This window comes from Pantherophis guttatus, chromosome 13 (assembly GCF_059756535.1).
Source record: "Pantherophis guttatus breed Tessera chromosome 13, ASM5975653v1, whole genome shotgun sequence".
Classification (NCBI taxonomy): Eukaryota; Metazoa; Chordata; class Lepidosauria; order Squamata; family Colubridae; genus Pantherophis; species Pantherophis guttatus.
Genome location: NC_142075.1, coordinates 18483808 through 18501483, shown reverse-complemented (window position 1 = coordinate 18501483; position 17676 = coordinate 18483808). Strand labels below are relative to the sequence as shown.

General features: G+C 46.6%; 1 protein-coding gene across 23 annotated transcripts in view; it reads left to right on the top strand.

The window, feature by feature from the left end:
- SEMA6D (semaphorin 6D) overlaps positions 1-17676 on the top strand; it is a 320069-nt gene that overhangs the window by 232497 nt on the left and 69896 nt on the right. For 9 of the 23 annotated variants that reach the window (XM_087878224.1, XM_087878217.1, XM_087878225.1 and 6 more), the window contains one exon: positions 15572-15805. The exons of 6 other annotated variants lie outside the window; for them this stretch is intronic. The gene's annotated coding sequence lies outside the window, so the exon portion shown is untranslated. Of the gene's footprint in view, positions 1-13067; positions 13701-15571; positions 15806-17676 lie in introns of those variants that run through there. 8 more of the 23 variants (XM_087878235.1, XM_087878231.1, XM_087878233.1 and 5 more) reach the window with 2 other exon arrangements.

Here is a 17676-nt window from a genome sequence, read left to right as displayed (position 1 = left end):
ATTCGTTCTAGGTTGCTTCTCTCCTTGGTTAGTTTCCATCCATTGTTTCTTGTCTTGCCTTTAATGTAAGACTTGAAGCAATCCATTAGCATTAAATGTCATGGGGAAAATGTATTAAGAGAGTTGGAAGATATGTTTGAAAGGGAGACAGAGGTCCGGGCAGACATTTTGGAAATTAGGCAGTGGAAGAGGGTAGAGGTAGGAGAAATACCTAGATTGAATAGTCAAGAAGCAATTACAGATAGAGACAAAGATTCCAGAGAGGAATGTGGGAAGCAAATTTAAAAAAGCATAGCAAACTAAAGTATTGAAGCGGGCAAGAGATGATGGATAGATGATTTCTTTTCTTTGTTGTTGTTCTGTTTTCCTTTTCTCTCTCTCTCTCTCTCTCTCTCTCTCTCTCTCTCTCTCTCTCTCTCTCTCTCTCTTCTTTGCTTTTTTTTAAAGTAGTGGCACGACTAGAAGTTAGGTAGGATAGAAAGAAAATATTTTTTCAGTAAAAGGTGATATGATTAAAAGTTAGAATAAGTGATAGAAATAAGAGAAGGGGGGAATGTTAGTGTAGACACTGTTATATAATAAAATAAAAGTAGCAATAAGAGAAAACATGGAATAATTGAACAATGAGAGATTGCAACTTATTATAACTGTGTAGCATTATTAGAAATACATAAGTTGATTGAATGTAATAATCGTGACTAATTTTACTAGTTTTATTTGCATTAGAATGTATGACACTCAGGTGCCACGCTGTTCACGCATTGATGTGATATGTTTGTAAAAAAATAATTTAAAAATTAAAAGAGCATTAAATGCCATGAAATGTCCATGGCCCCCCTCTCCAGAAGATCAGGCTATGAGCAGTGGTGAGATTCAGCCAGTTTGCACCACTTCGGGAGAACCGGTTGTTAACTTTCTGAGCAGTTTGGCAAACTGGTTGTTGGAGGAAATCATTAGGGCAGAGAACCAGTTGTTAAATTACTTGAATCCCATCACTGGCTATAACCCAATAAGATGCAGAATGCTTTGCCCATGGAAGATATTGAGCTCAAGCAGGAAACGAGAAAGACTTGTGTCTGAAAGTTAGAGAGAGTAGATAGACCAAACATCTGGCTGGATGTAAAGATAGCACCGTACGTTGCTCTGCTTAGAAAACCTGTCACTTCTTCCCAATGTCCTCATTATTTCTTTTAAAGTTGCGAAGGTGCCAGGTTTTCTCTCTGTATGTGTTTATGTGTACATGTGTGTGCGCGTACGTGTTCAAAACGCTTCCAGCTGACAAACCTTCATTTGGAAAAACGTCTCCCCTCTTCTTGATTTGTAGAAAGTGCAAGTAATAGGCCTGTCATCGCCGAGGCGCAGCAATAGGTTTCTGCCAACACCTCTGGCGTTTGTGTCATCACTTTGCTTAACTGACTTCAAGTCTACGCTGGAAATTCTTTGCGATTCTTTTTCTTGTTTTGAGATGGGGTGGCATTTTTATTGCCTCCAAAATGCCACAACCAAAAGCAGACATCAGTGTAATGGGATCTAAGCATAAAGTCATTTCCACAACAGCAACAGAAATGTCTCTTACGTTAAATCTATTTTCCTTGTTGTAACTCCCACGGACGCTCTTCAAGCAGCTATACAAAACAGTGCAGTTTCTTAAAGCCTCGGAGTCTTTATAGACTTCGCTCTGGCTTTCTTCAAGTAAGTGGGAGGTAGATATGCAACCTTGAGTTCCCCCCAATTCCCCAAAACTTCTCAAATGAAGGAAAAGCTAAAAAGATCTAGATTGTACCCTGTTTCCCCGAAAATAAGACATCCCCTGATAATAAGCCCAGTCGGACTTTTGAGCGCATGTGCTAAAATAAGCTTCTCTCTGAAAATAAGCCCTCTCTGAAAATATTGAAAACACAGAGCTGGAAATCAGGTAAGACGGCAAGAGGAGCCCCATCTTGCTCCACGCGCCCCAAAATAATAAGACCTCCCTGAAAATGAGGCCAAGCGTTTATTTATATTTATTTCAAATAAATATAAGACAGGGTCTTATTTTCAGGGAAACATGGTAGCTTAAACAGGGGGTGGGCTGCTGGTGGTTCGCAGGAGTTCAGGAGAACCTCTAGGTAAGATTCTGTGCAGTTCAGAGAACCCCAAATCCATCTCCTGCCTGGCCCTCTTTAGCCGAAGAGGTCGTAGAAAAAATGTTTTTAAAAGGCTCTGACTGGCTTTTAAAAGCATTTTTTTTGTGCGATTTTTTTTATTATTATTATTAAAAGCATTTTTTCGGCCGAAGAGGTTGTAGAAAAAAATGTTTTTAAAAATAATTTTAAAAATAATAATTTTAAATAATTTTTAAAAAGAATTTTATTATTTTTTTAAAAAAATAATTTTAAAAAAGCCTCTGATGATTGTGTGGCTCAGCTGGGCATGGGGGGGGGCAGGGATTTTTGCTACCGGTTCTCCGAACCACCCGCCACCATCGCTATCAGATCGGGCGATCCGGTCCAAACCAGGAGCATTTCATCCCTGCTAGATAATATATACTCTCCCCCCGCCCCCCGTAGGCATCATTTCAGATGGAGCAGAAAGTCAAAGCTACCAGGGGCCTGGTAGCTCAGCAGACTAAAAGCATTGTGATTAACACCAGCTGTCTGCAATTACTGTAAGTTCGAATCTCACCAGGCTCAAGGTTGACTCAGCCTTCCATCCTTTCTAAGGTAGGTGAAATGAGGACCCAGTTTGTGGGGGCAATAAGCTGACTTTGTATAAATATACAAAAGTATGAAGTCTATTGCTTAACGCATTGTAAGCTGCCCTGAGTCACCGGAGAAGGGCGGCATATAAATCAAATAAAAAAAAAATTGGTTACATTAGATTTAGCGGAGTGTTTGCATGTGATTTTGATTGTCGATATTCATGCTCCTGTGCCTTGTTTTTAGCGGATGTGTGAACCTCGTAGCTGGTAGGTGGTGAATTACATGGTTTGTGTGTGTGTGTGTGTGTGTGTGTGTGTGTGAATCCAGGGCTTAGGAAGACAAATGGCTACTTTTATTGCAAGCCTTTGCCCACAAGGCAGCAATGGCGAGGGCCCGTGTTTGCGTTCTCTAAGGGGACAGAGATTAGGAGAGATGAGCAGGAAACTTGGATCAAATCCCTGGTGACAGATTGAAGATTGGTCTTACTGCTTCCAAAGGGGATTTAAGAGAAGCTAAATAGAATAATGGCTTTGGGGTTAATTTGTGAAGGGAGGAAGGGAAGAGACTCATTCACAATTAACTGAGAACATTGTACCGGCTCCTTCTTTCATTCCCAAGGAGGAAAAGGATTTGAGTTAATGGTTCATGCCATTAAAAGGAGGAGGAGGAGGAAGGAGGAGGAGGAGGAGGAGGAGGAGGAAGGACGGGGGGAGGAGGAGGAGGAGGAGGAGGAGGAGGAGGAGGAGGAGGAGGAGGAGGAGGAGGAGGAAGGACGGGGGGAGGAGGAGGAGGAGGAGGAGGAGGAGGAGGAGGAGGAGGATAGTATACTGTAAAATGATATGCAACACGCTGTAGGAAAACCTCAGAGGGAACCAAAGGACTGAATGACAACATGCATCTTGCACAATTGGCAACATTAAAACATTGAAGCAGCCTGATAGTTCTATAATGAGGAGGCCCAACCAAGTTGCCAAGGTCAGGGTTTGAATAACCGCTTCCTCAGACGTTGCCAACATTGCCATAGACTAGAGGATCTCAAAAGTTTGGTAGTTACCGACTTCCAGGTCTAAATACTTGGAATATTTTGCCATCTTCCCGAGTTCTGTCACATATCGTTTTGAATTTCCTAGCCCCAGGAGACCTTCCACTGTCTTTCTCCCTTCCTTCCTTCACTCCTTCCTTCCTAAAAAATAGACAAGACAAGACAAAAAGAGATGTATGGGGAATAAGTCTAAGATGAAGCATTCATCTGTAAGTAGACCAGCAAAGTGATCCAAAGTGTGAAGGGTTACAGCAAAAGTTACAGCAAAAGACCCTTCACAGAAGTCTGATGATGGCCGATGAGATTCTGTCGAAACGTCGCTTCTACCCTTTTAGGGATATGTTCACAATTACACGGGAAGAAACCCGAAATATTAACTGTACACACACACACACACACACACACACACACACACACACACACACATATACAGAGAGAGACGTAGGTAGGTAGGTAGGAGATAGATAGATAGATAGATAGATAGATAGATAGATAGATAGATAGATAGACAGACAGACAGACAGACAGACAGACAGACAGACAGACAGACAGACACTGACTCACAAAAAATCTTATTCAATACTAGGGTGGCACACAGTCTGTCCCAGTCCTTGCTGCAAAGTCATCAAGAGAAATTTCAGCATTTTAGAATGGGACCTTATAGGAATTCCAACTTTATTAATCTGTTTGCTTCCTTGTGGTTGAGCAGGCTGTTGCTTTGATGCGATTCTGCCTTGGCATCTTCTATCTGCCTACAAAGGGAAACAACTAAGCAAACTTGGATAGCTCCAGCCATAGTTTGTTCAGTTTTATGTGCAACCTGATTACTCAGCCTTGCTCTTGGCTAATGGTGCGTTCTTGGCTTAGGATTTGTTAGGAGGGAAACAAGCCAGAGTTCCCAGTCTGCACATAAAACTAAATAAACCATGGAGAGAACAGTCCAGGTTTATTTAACCACTCCCCTTTATTTAGCCATTGGGAACAACCAAGCAGCTCAGCACTATCAACCAGAATTTAACATGCCATCTGACTAAGACTGTAAGATAAGACTGTTCTTAGGCAAGAAATCAGCTGGTTTTATGCACACAGCCAGACAGACAGAGGGTTTTAAATCCTCATCAGAGGTCCTTAAAAGGTAAAGGTTCCCCTCGCACATCTGTGCTAGTCGTTCCCGACTCTAGGGGGCGGTGCTCATCTCCGTTTCAAAGCCGAAGAGCCAGTGCTGTCCGAAGACGTCTCCATGGTCATGTGGTCGGCATGACTCAACGCCAAAGGCGCATGGAACACTGTTACCTTCCCACCAAAGGTGGTCCTTATTTTTCTACTTGTGTTTTTTACGTGCTTTCCAACTGCTAGGTTGGCAGAAGCTGGGACAAGTAATGGAAGCTCACCCCGTTACGTGGCACTAGGGATTTGAACCGCTGAACTGCCGACCTTTCGATCGACAAGCTCAGCTTCTTAGCCACTGAGCCACCCCATCCCCTACTCAGAGGTCCTATATTTTCTATTATTATTTTTCCTGCTACTTATCTACAAGCTCCCAGATAATTATGATTGGATCTGGTGCTTCTGATTATTGGCTTCTTCCCAAGGATCTAGGATGGTTACAGATATGATTGTAACATATATGTGCTGTTCCAAGTAATCCAAATTGAGTTGAGATCTTATTGTCTTCAAGAGCTTTTCCAGGTCTTTTGGTATGCGATTATTGTATTGTATGTCTATGGAGATTCTCAGTCATCCAAGTCATGGTTGTCCCAAAGATGCTTTTTCAAGGCGAACCTGGGACTTTCTGGTTTTTCTTTGAAGACATTTTGCTTCTCCTGCAAGAAGCTTCATCAGCTCTGGTTGAATGGTGGGGACTGGAAGGATTTATGCTCCTTGCGGACAGCTGGTCATTTGCATCCTTTTAGTTGTTGAGGCCACTTGGAGCTTTACCTGTGTCCTCGGGGTCACCTGAATAGTGCAAATCTGTGTGGAGACTTCTTGGAACTGTTGAAAGGACTGTGTTGTAGACTGGAGATAGATGATGTCGTATCTCTCACCCATTGTTGAGACAGGGCTGTTCAATTTTGACATAGATGCCTCTTTGGCCCCTCTTTCAAACTAGCAGTCCTGCAAATGACCAGCTGTTCACATATCTGAAGACCATCTGCTGGAAACTAGATGGTCTACTTAGTTGGCCATCAGAAGAACAGATGCAGGACTCTAGGGGCTAGGGGTCTAATCCAGTAAGTAAAGCCCAGTTTATGTTCTTGTATTCTAAGTAGAAGATGGGTTTTCTTTAATTAACCTACGACCGTGATGGCGAACCTATGGCATGTGTGCCACAGGTGGCACACGTAGCCATATTGGTGGGCATGCGAGTGTTGCCCTAGCTCAGCTCCAGCACACATGTGCACACTGGCCAGCTGATTTTGGGGCCTTCTGGGCCCAACGGAAGTCGGCAAACTGGCTGTTTCCAGCCTCTGGAGGGCCTCCGGGAAGGTGGGGAAGGCTGTTTTTGCCCTCCCCAGGCTCCTAGAAAGCTTCTGGAGCCTGGGGAGGGCAAAAAAGCGGGCCTACCATGCCCACCATGCCAACACATGCCAAAAGCAGGGGAGCATGGGGGGGTCGTGCACACGTGCGTGGGGGGCGCAGGGTGTATAGAATTATGGGTGTGGGCACACATGCGCGCCGTCACCCCGCACTCTCCCAGCTTTTGGCACGCGATGGCAAAAAGGTTAGCCATCACTGACCTACGAAGACAAACCTCCTCCTTTTCTAGAACATATTTTACTTTTCTTCTTCTTTTTCTTGTTTATCTTTCCATTCTCATGCACGGCTCCCTTCCTCTTCAGAATCCCTCCATCATTTCAGACCCAGGGAGGCTCGGAGGAACTCAAAACCTTCAAGGAACGTGATTGAGAATTACCGATCTATGGTAAACCAATATTATCGGATAAGGATTGATATTTTGCCAGTGCCTTCGCTTATGGATTGCAAATTAGTCTCTAAATACCCGTTTGAATGCAAATTTTTTTTAGCCCTAATTATAGGCAGCCTTAATAATTACACCCTATTTCATTGTTATAATTATCCCCAGTTCACAGGCAAGACCTTTTCCTATGCATTTTGTAAGTGTGATTCCAAAGCCGTTAGCATGATAAACAAGTATTAAAGCTACATGGTAATTAGTTGCATACTCATTTACATTTGAATTGTGTACACTTGGGGAGAAAATAGCATGAAAAGATTTCAGGAGCCCTCAGAGCCACAAGAGAAGCTTCCGGAACGGAGAGGAGAGAGTTGCGTTGACGGGAGGGGTGGGGAAGGGAAAACCAGAAATGCAGCAGGTTGTTTTGCTTAAAATGGCACAACGCCTCCCTGTTAGAATTTGCGATCTGGTGTAAGATTTGGTTGAGGGACGTGGTGGCTCAGTGGCTAAGACGCTGAGCTTGTCGATGGAAAGGTCGGCAGGTCAGCGGTTCGTAACAGGTGTCACATAACAGGGTGAGCTCCCGTGACTTGTTCCAGCTTCTGCCAACCTAGCAGTTCGAAAGCACATAAAAAATGTAAAAGTGGCTCAGTGGCTAAGATGCTGAGCTTGTCGATCGAACAGTTGGCAGTTCAGCAGTTCGAAACCCTAGCACTGCGTAATGGAGTGAGCTCCCGTTCCTTGTCCCAGCTTCTGCCAATCTAGCAGTTCGAAAGCACGTAAAAAATGCAAGTAGAAAAATAGGGACCACTTTTGGTGGGAAGGTAACAGCGTTCTGTGAGCCTTTGGCGTTTAGTCATGCCGGCCACATGACCATGGAGACGTCTTCAGACAGCGCTGGCTCTTCGGCTTTGAAACGGAGATAAGCACCGCCCCCTAAAGTCGGGAATGAATAGCACATACGTGCGAGGGGAACCTTTACCTTTAAGATTTGGTTGAATCAGGTCCTCATGGGAAGGAGCGGCAAGTGATCAGTGCTTGCAGTTCGATAACAATTGTAGATCTCAGACTATTATTCTTCATTTCCCCTGTTTGGAGGCTAATGTCTATTACCTCATTTATTCCAGTAGTAGCAAGTTATGTTTTCACTGGAATTTCTTCTCATCTTCTTAAGTAGGACTCTGGACCTCTGCCTATACGTTGTATCCTAAGTGCAGCACTTAATTGTTAGTCTAAGCCAGCCCCAAACCAGCTATTACTGGACATTGTTTATGTCCATTAGATAATCGGAATATTTTCCCAGATGATAGAAATGCTTTTCCAGTATTTCCTTTTTCTCTTGAAAGGAGATCAGTGATATTAAGGCTTCTTTTATACGTTAGATGTAATTTATGACTGTTTTTCACCCCTAGGAGTGTTGCTGTATCCCCATGATAGATGGATGGATGGATGGGTGATAGATAGATAGATAGATAGATAGATAGATAGATAGATAGATAGATAGATGATAGAAGATAGATAGATGATAGAAAGGTAGGTAGGTAGATGGATGGATGAGAGAGAGAGATAGGTAGGTAGGTAGGATGGATGATAGATAGATAGATAGATAGATAGATAGATAGATAGATAGATAGATAGATAGATAGATAGATAGATAGATGATAGAAGATAGATAGATGATAGAAAGGTAGGTAGGTAGATGGATGGATGAGAGAGAGAGATAGGTAGGTAGGTAGGATGGATGATAGATAGATAGATAGATAGATAGATAGATAGATAGATAGATAGATAGATAGATAGATAGATAGATAGATAGATAGATAAGACACACAGAGAGAGATGATAGAGAGGTAGGTAGGTAGGTAGATGGATGGATGAGAGAGAGAGATGATAGAGAGAGATGGGTAGGTAGGTAGGATGGATGGATGATAGATAGATAGATAGATAGATAGATAGATAGATAGATAGATAGATAAGACAGAGAGAGAGAGGTGATAGAGAGATAGGTAGGTAGGTAGGTAGATAGACAGACAGGTAGATAGACAGACAGCAGTAGATAGAATCTGAATTTTGATCATGTGACCCTGGGGATGCTGCAACGGTCATAAGTGTGAAAACCGGTCATAAGTCCTTTTTTTCAGTGCCGTAGTAACTTCCACTAAATGAATGGTTGTAAGTCCAGGACTACCTCCCTAGAATTCTGTACGAGTGTCCCAGTAGCATTTTATTAGATCAAAAATGCCACCCGCATAGTATTGAGGGATGTCTTTTGAGTTTTGCATGGATTCCAAAACAACGGAACAGAACAGAAGCCACCAGACTATAAAACTGACAGCTAACCCCACTCCTTACTAGCACCCTGATGATGTTACCTACTTAGGGTAAGGAAACGTCTGCAAGAAAACAAGCAAGCTCAGAGATCAACCAAGGAGCCCTCAATGGAACAGAATCTTCGGGCGCTTCGTACAACTGGATTGCTGAAGTTGTGATCCCGCCCTCTGTAGTAGTTCCTGCTCTTATTTTTTTTGTGGCACTCGCGGTTTTATTCACCTTGCACCCTTTTTCTGGGGCTTGAATTGTGTTATCTTGTTTATAACGTGCCTTGAATTTATCTGCTGCCCGGGGAGCTGAGCCTTGCTGAGCAGTCTAAAAGTATAAAACAGAAAGCGTGGCAAATGTAGGACCTATAAATATCACAGAGGTGAGACTTGACTAATGGGAGATATTGTGCCCAACTTTAGACTACAAGAGAGTTGGTTGGAGGCACTTGTGAAAGTCTTTCTTGGCTGGATTGTTTTTAAGGATGAAAAGTGTCTGCAGACACTTCGCAGGAGAATTTTGTGTCTTTTTTTTCCGTTTATTGCAATGGGTTCAATACTCCATGATTTATTTGTTTGTTGTTGTTTTTTTGAAGGCTCTTGCATCTTTCTTGCGTGTCCACTTCCTTCAGCACCGCTTCTGTGTCAATGTCACACTTTCTCTCCGTTGTCCATTTAAACCCAGCAGTCCAGGAAACTACAACAGGTGGGGAAACCCAATAAACAGAAATAATTCCGGCCATTCCATTTTCATTGCTTGGTGGGTTTTTTTGACTGCTTGGAATGACATTTATCTGATTCAGGGGATGTTTTCAAATATTGGACTGTTGCTTGACTCAAAGGTAGGTGTATTTTTCAGGAGGCAACTGGACTTCCTTGTTTTTTCCTTGAAGATGTTTTGCTTCTCATCCAAGAAGCTTCTTCAGCTCTGACAGGATAGTAGGGAATGGAAGGATTTCCGGTTTCCTGTTAACAGTTGTATAGTTGAGCAGTAAAGCACATGGTGACTGTACTCTTTGTTTGCTCTGTGTGGTGCTTTATATAAAAATTGCAAAATTTTGCAAAATCTCCATTCCCACCCCACTCTGGGGCCAGCCCGAGGTGGTATTTGCCAGTTCTCCAAACTACTCAAAATTTCCACTATTGGTTCTCCAGAACCTGTCAGAACCTGCTGGATTTCACCCCTTTGGAAGGAACCTTGGAGGTCATCTAGTCCAACCCCCTGCTTACACAGGAGACCTGTACTAGGGATTCAAACCGCCACACTGCCACCCTTTCTGATTGACCAGCTCAGTGTCTTAGCCACTGAGCCGCCTATTCAGGGTGGTTGCTGGAGGGAAAGAAAAGGAGAATATTCTTGCACGCCTATAGAGAGCCAGTCTTCCTAATGTCAGAAAACAGATCTGCTAAATGTCAGCTTACACAGAAGGCTGCAGTGATGAAGCCTTCAGCCTGTCACCACCCAAAAAACTTCAGAGTGAAATATCCTGAGGGCTGCCAACCAAAACTGCCCAATTCCCATGGCTGGGAAACAGTGTTGGCAGCGGCTGAAGAGAAAGCCTCACGGGCCAAATGTTTAAAATCTCACCCACCACTCGTTCCATAAATGCACCAGCTATTTACTCTCCAAGCAGCCCTCTCACTGGAAAAAAAAGAGAGAGAGAGAGAGAGGGGGAGAGAGAGAGAGGGAGAGAGAGAGGGAGGGAGGGAGGGAGGGAGGGAGGGAGAGAGAGGGGGGGGGGCTTGGTAGTACAGTGGTCTAAAGCACCCTGTTATTAAGACCAGCTGCCTGCAATTACTGCAGGTTCAAATCTCGCCAAGGCTCATGGTTGACTCAGCCTTCCATCCTTTCTAAGGTGGGTAAATTGAGGACCCAGTTTGTGGGGGCAATAAGCTGACTTTGTATAAATATACAAAAGGATGAAGGCTATTGCTTAGCGCATTGTAAGCCGCCCTGAGTCTCCGGAGAAGGGCGGCATATAAATCAAATTAAAATTATAAAAAATAAAATAAAATTTGGTCTACCTGGGAGTCATTTTTGGGAGAATCAAACCCCCAATGTTCCTTGCAAGGAAATGCAAGGAAGGGGATGGAATCCGTGGGAAACATCAGCCAATTGACTTGGAAAGGCGGGTTGCGAATTTTCGTTTGGGTTGCGAATTTTTCATTTTCAGCATGAAGCCATTAGTAAAGAATCCCAGAGCGTAACCATCCTCGGGGTAGTAGGTAGCTAAAAAGATCTCCTGTATCTCTGGGGATTTCTCCATAAAGTATCAGGGCTGCTGCGAGGCTCAGTATTTTTGAAATGAAATTAAGGGGGGATTTCCTCCTGGCGGCTTTAAGTCATATCGTTCAGAGAAAGGGATTTCCCTTTCTCCATTTCCCAAGTGGCAAGGAGTTTTCTTTTCACACCGTTCTAACTTTCAACCGTGTGTGCTTCTGCAGAAAAGAAAAAAAAAGTGTGTGTGAATTCATTTTTGCTTTTATTTCAGTTATTATTTTTGTTATTGATTCGTCGCAAAGTCAGCCAGATGTTCAGACTGGATTTGGTATTTTTGTCTACCTAGAAAGGAGTCCTTTCCAAGGACCTGAGATGATGATGATGATGATGCCCCCCTCTTCCTCCTCCTTCTCCTCCCTTTCTTCTTCTTTTCTCCTCCTCCTCCTCCTCCTCCTCCTCCTCCTCCTCCTCCTCCTCCTCTTCCTCCTCCTCCTCCTCCTCCTCCTCTTCTTCTTCTTCTTCTTCTTCTTCTTCTTCTTCTTCTTCTTCTTCTTCTTCTTCTTCTTCTTCTTCTTCTTCTTCTTCTTCTTCTTCTTCTTCTTCTTCTTCTTCTTCTTCTTCCTCCTCCTCCTCCACCTCCTCCTCCTCCTCCTCCTCCTCCTCTTCTTCTTCTTCTTCTTCTTCTTCTTCTTCTTCTTCCTCCTCCTCCTCCTCCACCTCCACCTCCACCTCCTCCTCCTCCTCCTCCTCCTCCTCCTCCTCCTCCTCCTCCTCCTCCTCCTCCTCCTCCTCTTCTTCTTCTTCTTCTTCTTCTTCTTCTTCTTCTTCTTCTTCTTCTTCTTCTTCTTCTTCTTCTTCTTCCTCCTCCTCTTCTTCCTCCTCCTCCTCCTTCTTCTTCTTTTCTCCTCCTCCTCCTCTTCTTCCTCCTCCTCCTCTTCTTCTTCTCCTTCTTCCATCCTTCTTACTCCCTCGTCTTCCTCCCCCTCCTCCTTTTCCTCCCCCTCCTCCATTATTTCATGATCCCTGAGCCTATCTGTAAAAAGCTTTGGGGCTACTCTGCCAAGAGCAAGGCCTTTCTTTTAGAGAAGGAATTAAAACTGGGAGGAAACAATCCCTTTGAGAGAGAGAAAGAGAGAGAAGGGGAGGCTCGTTGTATGCCTCTCTCTGCTGTTCGATTGAAGTCTTTCTCTACTTATCTGGCTTTCTATTGGCAACTTCATGGATGCGCGGGAGGGAGAGAAAGGCGCTGTCCGGGGGCAAAGGGGTACAATGGGAGGAGGAGGAGGACGATGGGGAAATGAAAGGGAGGGAGGGAGGAAAGCTTGGCCCTCCAACTCGGGGAACTTTCGGGGCTCCCGGGCCGTTGCCAGCCATTGTTTCTCCCCGGGAGGGTGCCAAAAAGGCTCGGCTAATCCAAGCGAGGGGACGGGAGCCGGAGCTGTCCTCCGTTGCCCACCCACCCACTCGCCCCCCGCGTCCTCCTCCCAATTCCGTCCCTGTCTTGCCAGGGGAACGGAGCGGCTCCTCGGAGGCGGAGGCCAGCGAAGGGTCAGCGGGAGTGGGAAAGCAGCCCAGAGGCCGCCGAAGCCGCCTCCAGCCGGGAGGGGAGAGACGGACGGAGCTACCCAAATCCTCTTGCCCGGGCAAAGAGGCGCCCCGCGGTCCCCCGGCAGGAGCCCCCCCCCGTCCGTCCCAGTCCCCGAGGGTCTGCAAGAGCAGCGACCCCCGCCGGCGGGGATCGGATGGCCCGCTTAATTTTTCATTTCATTTCATTTTCCAATTTATATACCGCCCTTCTCCCTGAGGACTCAGGGCGGGGTACAGCCATAGATAAGAACACAGAATACAAATATTATGGCCGGGAACTTGGGGGATCCGGCCTCTTGTGGTGGGGGGGGGGAGGGATGCCGCGGAGCTGGCGAAGAGGGGAGGACCAAGGGGCCTCTGCCCAGCATCGCCTGCCCTGGCTTTGCCCTCCACCCGCCGCCCGCTTTCCTTAAGGAAAGGCAGGAAACGGGGCGCCGGTTCTTTCCAGGCGCCGCGATCCGGCTGGCTGCTGGCGGCGAGAGGAAGAGGAGGAGGAGGAGGAGGAGGAGGAGGAAGATCAGAAGTCCTCCGGCCAGCAGAGCTCGCGCCCTCGCCGCAATCAGTGCCTTGGCACTCGGACTGGCAAAAGCCTCTCTCCTCCTCCGCCCCTGAAAAGTTGCAAAGGAGGGAGGAGAGAAGGGAGGAGAGGAGAGGAGAGGAGAGGAGAGGGGGAAGGACCAGCCCCCCCCCGCTCCGCTTCCCTTTGCTCTCTTCCCCCCCCTCCCTCCCTCCACACACACACTTTCTCTTTCCTTCCTTCGGGCTGGCGAGAGAGGCGGGGGGCTTAGCAGCCCGAACTCCTGCTGCTGCTGCTGCTGCGCTTCTGTTTGCCTTGGCAAATGGGAAGGGAGGTTGGGTCGGGGCGCCCAGAAATGAAGAAGCGGAGCGGAGGAGCGGAGGAGAAGGCGACAGCCCCGCTTTGGATTCCGAGCCGGTAGGTTTACACGTTCAGAAGCGGGTGATGGATGGGTGGGTGGGTGGCAGGTTTAGCAAGAGGACCGTGCAAGAGGAGGAGGATGTTGGGTGGTGGGGGGAGGAAGGGTGCCAGAGATATTGGGAAATTGGGGGGGGGTTGCTTTCAAGAGGCCGCAGGAGGAGGAGGAGGAGGAGGAGGAGTGGCGGCGACGGGGCTGCTGGGGAGGGGGATTGTGGAGGGGGGGGTCTTGGCTGTTGTGGAAGAGCCGTCCGGGTGCGAGTCCGGGATGGTTTTGCTGGAATTGGAGGAGAGGGGTTTTGGGGGGGGGGCTGGAAGTCGGCGGCCGGTGCGGTGCAGAGGAAGAGGAGGAGGAGGAGGAAGAGGAGGGAAGCTGGCAAACGGGCCGCGAACGGTGGAAAGAGGGAAGCCAAGAGGAACGGAGCGGGCTTTGAGCTGATGGGCAGCCGCCGCAGAGGGAAGGGGGAGCCGGAGCGAGACTCGTGGGTAGCGGGGGGAGGAAGGAACCGTCGGCCTGGCAGCGCCGTGGGGACGAACCGGGAGACCGAGTCCCTCTCTCGGTTGAGCCTTGCTCGCAGCCCCCCCCCGGGGCAGCAGCTCAAAACTTCGGCTCCGGCGCTTTGCTTTCGCACGGGTCCCTGCCGGAGGGAGGGAGGGAGGTTGACGTGCAAAGAGCCCGAGTTGGCGAGACCCCTCCTCTCTCTTCCAGCCCTGGTTCGGAGGAGCGTGCCATCCCCAGGAAGACCCCCCCCCCTCCTATCCCCTAACTCGGTTCCTCCAGGTTCCTCTTCTTGGGCAGAGGAGTATAAGACCCCTGCCATTCCCCACTCCCACCCACCCACCCGTATTTGTTTCTGGAAAATCTGCACCGATTAACTAGCAGGTGTGTTTGGGAGGGTGGGGAGGGGGCGGAAAACGGGTTAGGAGTTAAGTGAGTAGTTCTTTGGTTGGTCTGATGGTCTCTGGGTGTCTCTTCCTGCAAACTGACCCCCTCATTTAGAAAAGGCAGCTTCTCTCTCTCTCTCTCTCTCTCTCTCTCTCTCTCTCTCTCTCCCCCTCCCTCCCTCCCTCTTTCTCTCTCTCTCTCTCCCTTCCTCCCTCTCTCTCTTTCTCCCTCCCTCCCTCCCTCTCTCTCTTTCTCCCTCTCTCTCTCCCTCCCTCCCTCTTTCTCTCTCTCTCCCTCCCTCCCTCCCTCCCTCTCTCTCTCTTTCTCCCTCCCTCCCTCCCTCTCTCTCTCTCTCCCTCCCTCTCTCTCTCTCTCTCTCTCTCTCTCTCTTTCCCCCCCTTTCTCCTTTGGGGTCCACGGGTCTCACGCCTCCCTCTTGGCAGCTGGAACGTTTCATGGGGCTAAACCAAAACAAAAGTGACATCCTCCCCTTCCCCACCCCCCACCCCCAAGGAAAAGGGTGAGCCAATCCAGAGATAGAACTGCTGCCTATAGGTCACCAGGGAAGAGAGGCCTAATTATCCACAGGTCCCAGAGATGGAGAAAGAGGGGGGGGGCTCCCTACCTCAAAAGTGTGGGGCATGAAAATGGGCGTGAACCGGGCCGTAAGTCCCTCCTTCCCTCTCCAACCTGGTTGACACTCGATCCTCATTTGCATATGTGGGTCTCCAGTCCTGCTCGCCCACCCGAAATTCTGAAAGATTAAATTGCTTCCTTTGCTGGATCTGATTAGAGTCAGCCTTGGAATTGGGGAGGTGGAAGCAGCGGCCTGTCGGCCTTTCCATCAATTACGGATGGAAACACAGCGAGGCTCATCATCCTGGCCCTTTCCTTCCTCTTCCTCGTCCTCTGAAAGCGGAAAGCTTGAAATGCCAAAAAAAAAAAAGCAAAACTTATTTCTCCTCCCGTCTCTTTCCCTTTACAGAACTGCTCTATAGGTCCCCGTTGGCTAAACTGAGAAAGTTCTAAAACAGCGACCCCCTGTTCCTGAGGAATAAACCCCTGGGACTCCCCTGATGCTTTGCCTCCTTCTCTTCGGTTCCTTTTCTACTGGTTTTGAACTTCGGCCTTCGTAGACAGCAAAAAACAAAAGCTGAACGGATGTGTGACACAGTGCGCTTCGGAATTTCTGGGGGACTCTCGCTTTAGTAATTTGGGGGTAAGTGACAATGTTGTTGGTTGGGTTGGGTTAGTCCCAGCAACAGCCTTGCCTTAAAACTAGTGAGTCACTCTTCCCCACCTCCCTCCCGGTTGTGTGTAGTAGTAGATAACCCACTGCCTTTGCTGCTGTATAATTTCTGTTGGACGTGCATGAAATGAAATGCCAGCCTTGAGCAGTTCTGGTGTGCTCCCGACATTGTATCAGATTTATGGAGGGGTGGCAGTGGAGGCAGAATCTAATCCAGAACAGGGCATAAAGGGAAGATACATTTATTTTTATTTCTGTGTACATCAGCAGTAAAAACAATTGACTGGCTACAATCCACGGATAAATGCTGGGCTTTGAAGATTAACGTTTCTGGAGAGTTTACTATTGCTCTTGCCAGTTGAGCTCCCCATCAAAAGTATCCTAAGAGTTGCTCAAGCTAATGTTACCCCTTTCCAAAATAAATCCCCGAGGATGGTTATATAAATGTTATTTGGCACGCCTTTTCAGGAGGAAAAAAAAAAGCAGCCAAGCTGAGCTTTGCAAACTTTTTCAGAAGTTTTTGCTGAAACTCTTTGCTGATCAAAACATAAGCCGCGCTTATGCTCGGAGGAGCTTACGGTTTGAGAACGTTGCTTTGAGTGGCAATAATAATTCTGCAATATTTCTGTGCAGCTGCACGTAGGTTTATCAAAGCTACCAATGTTTGCTCTTTTCTTGCTGGGGTGTGGGATTGCTTCCAAACCTATAGGATGATTTTAAAAGAGAGCTTAGTTTTGAAAACGTGTTCAGGCAAGGACTCTCAAACTTTTATCTTGTGCACACAATAATGGAAAAGGTGTCCCTTCATTGCTGTTGCATTACCTCTGCTTTGAAAGAGAACTCGGGTTTTTAGTTCTGCAGAAAATCCAGCAAACGATCACCATGTTTAATGTATCGAGTGAGGGGTGTTTTATATTCAGCTGGCAGGCCCTGTGCAAATATTTATTCTGCCTCCAATAAATAGAAATTTACAGAAGTAGGCTATTTTTTTTCCCTCCCTCTTGTCTATCATAAACTTTAACTAACATCGCCGAATGTCTTAACAGAAAGCTGAGCTGTAGAAATTCACCTGGAAAATTTTCAAGGCAGGAAATCTGACGGGGAAAGCTAGAGGTTTCTTTTAAACGCCTTCTTGCTTTGATGTGCATCTTTGGTTCCTTAAGCAAGTTGTCATCCTTTCCTTCCTACCTGAGCTCAGCTGTTACCCTCCCTGTCAACGTCGCATCACATCCTCAGCATGCTTTGTGCGATGGAAGTCTCTCTGCCAGACAAACAGGCAATGCTCCGGTCTGTTTCTGTTCCAACAGCTAACTTCCCAGAATGCATTTTCCCTTTCCTATTGAATCACGAGAAGATCATGGGCTTGCCCGGCTGAAAATATTCTAGCTTTTTAGCTCTTATTTGGCTGCTACTTTTCAGCTGTCATTCCAAGCAGAGAGTCCTTCTGTGAGTGCTCATGTCAAATCTTAGCGTAGAGTTCTCCTATCGTCTTTGAAAGCTGATGCATTTGTGAATACTTTAACCTTTTTCTATGCAGAAAGGAAACATCATATAAGGATGCAAGGGGACCAAGGGGTGCAGATGAAGTGGGGGGGTCAGTAGTTCAATATTTGAGGGGGGGGTACGGCTTTTATTAGTAGTATTATTACTCTGTTGCTTTGCATTGTACATTAAGAGCTTCTGCACCGGAGACAAATTCCTTGTGTGTCTCATCACACTTGGCCAAATAAAGCCTATTCTATTCTATTCTATTCTATTCTATTCTATTCTATTCTATTCTATTCTATTCTATTCTATTCTATTCTATTCTATTCTATTCTATTCTATTCTATTCTAATTCT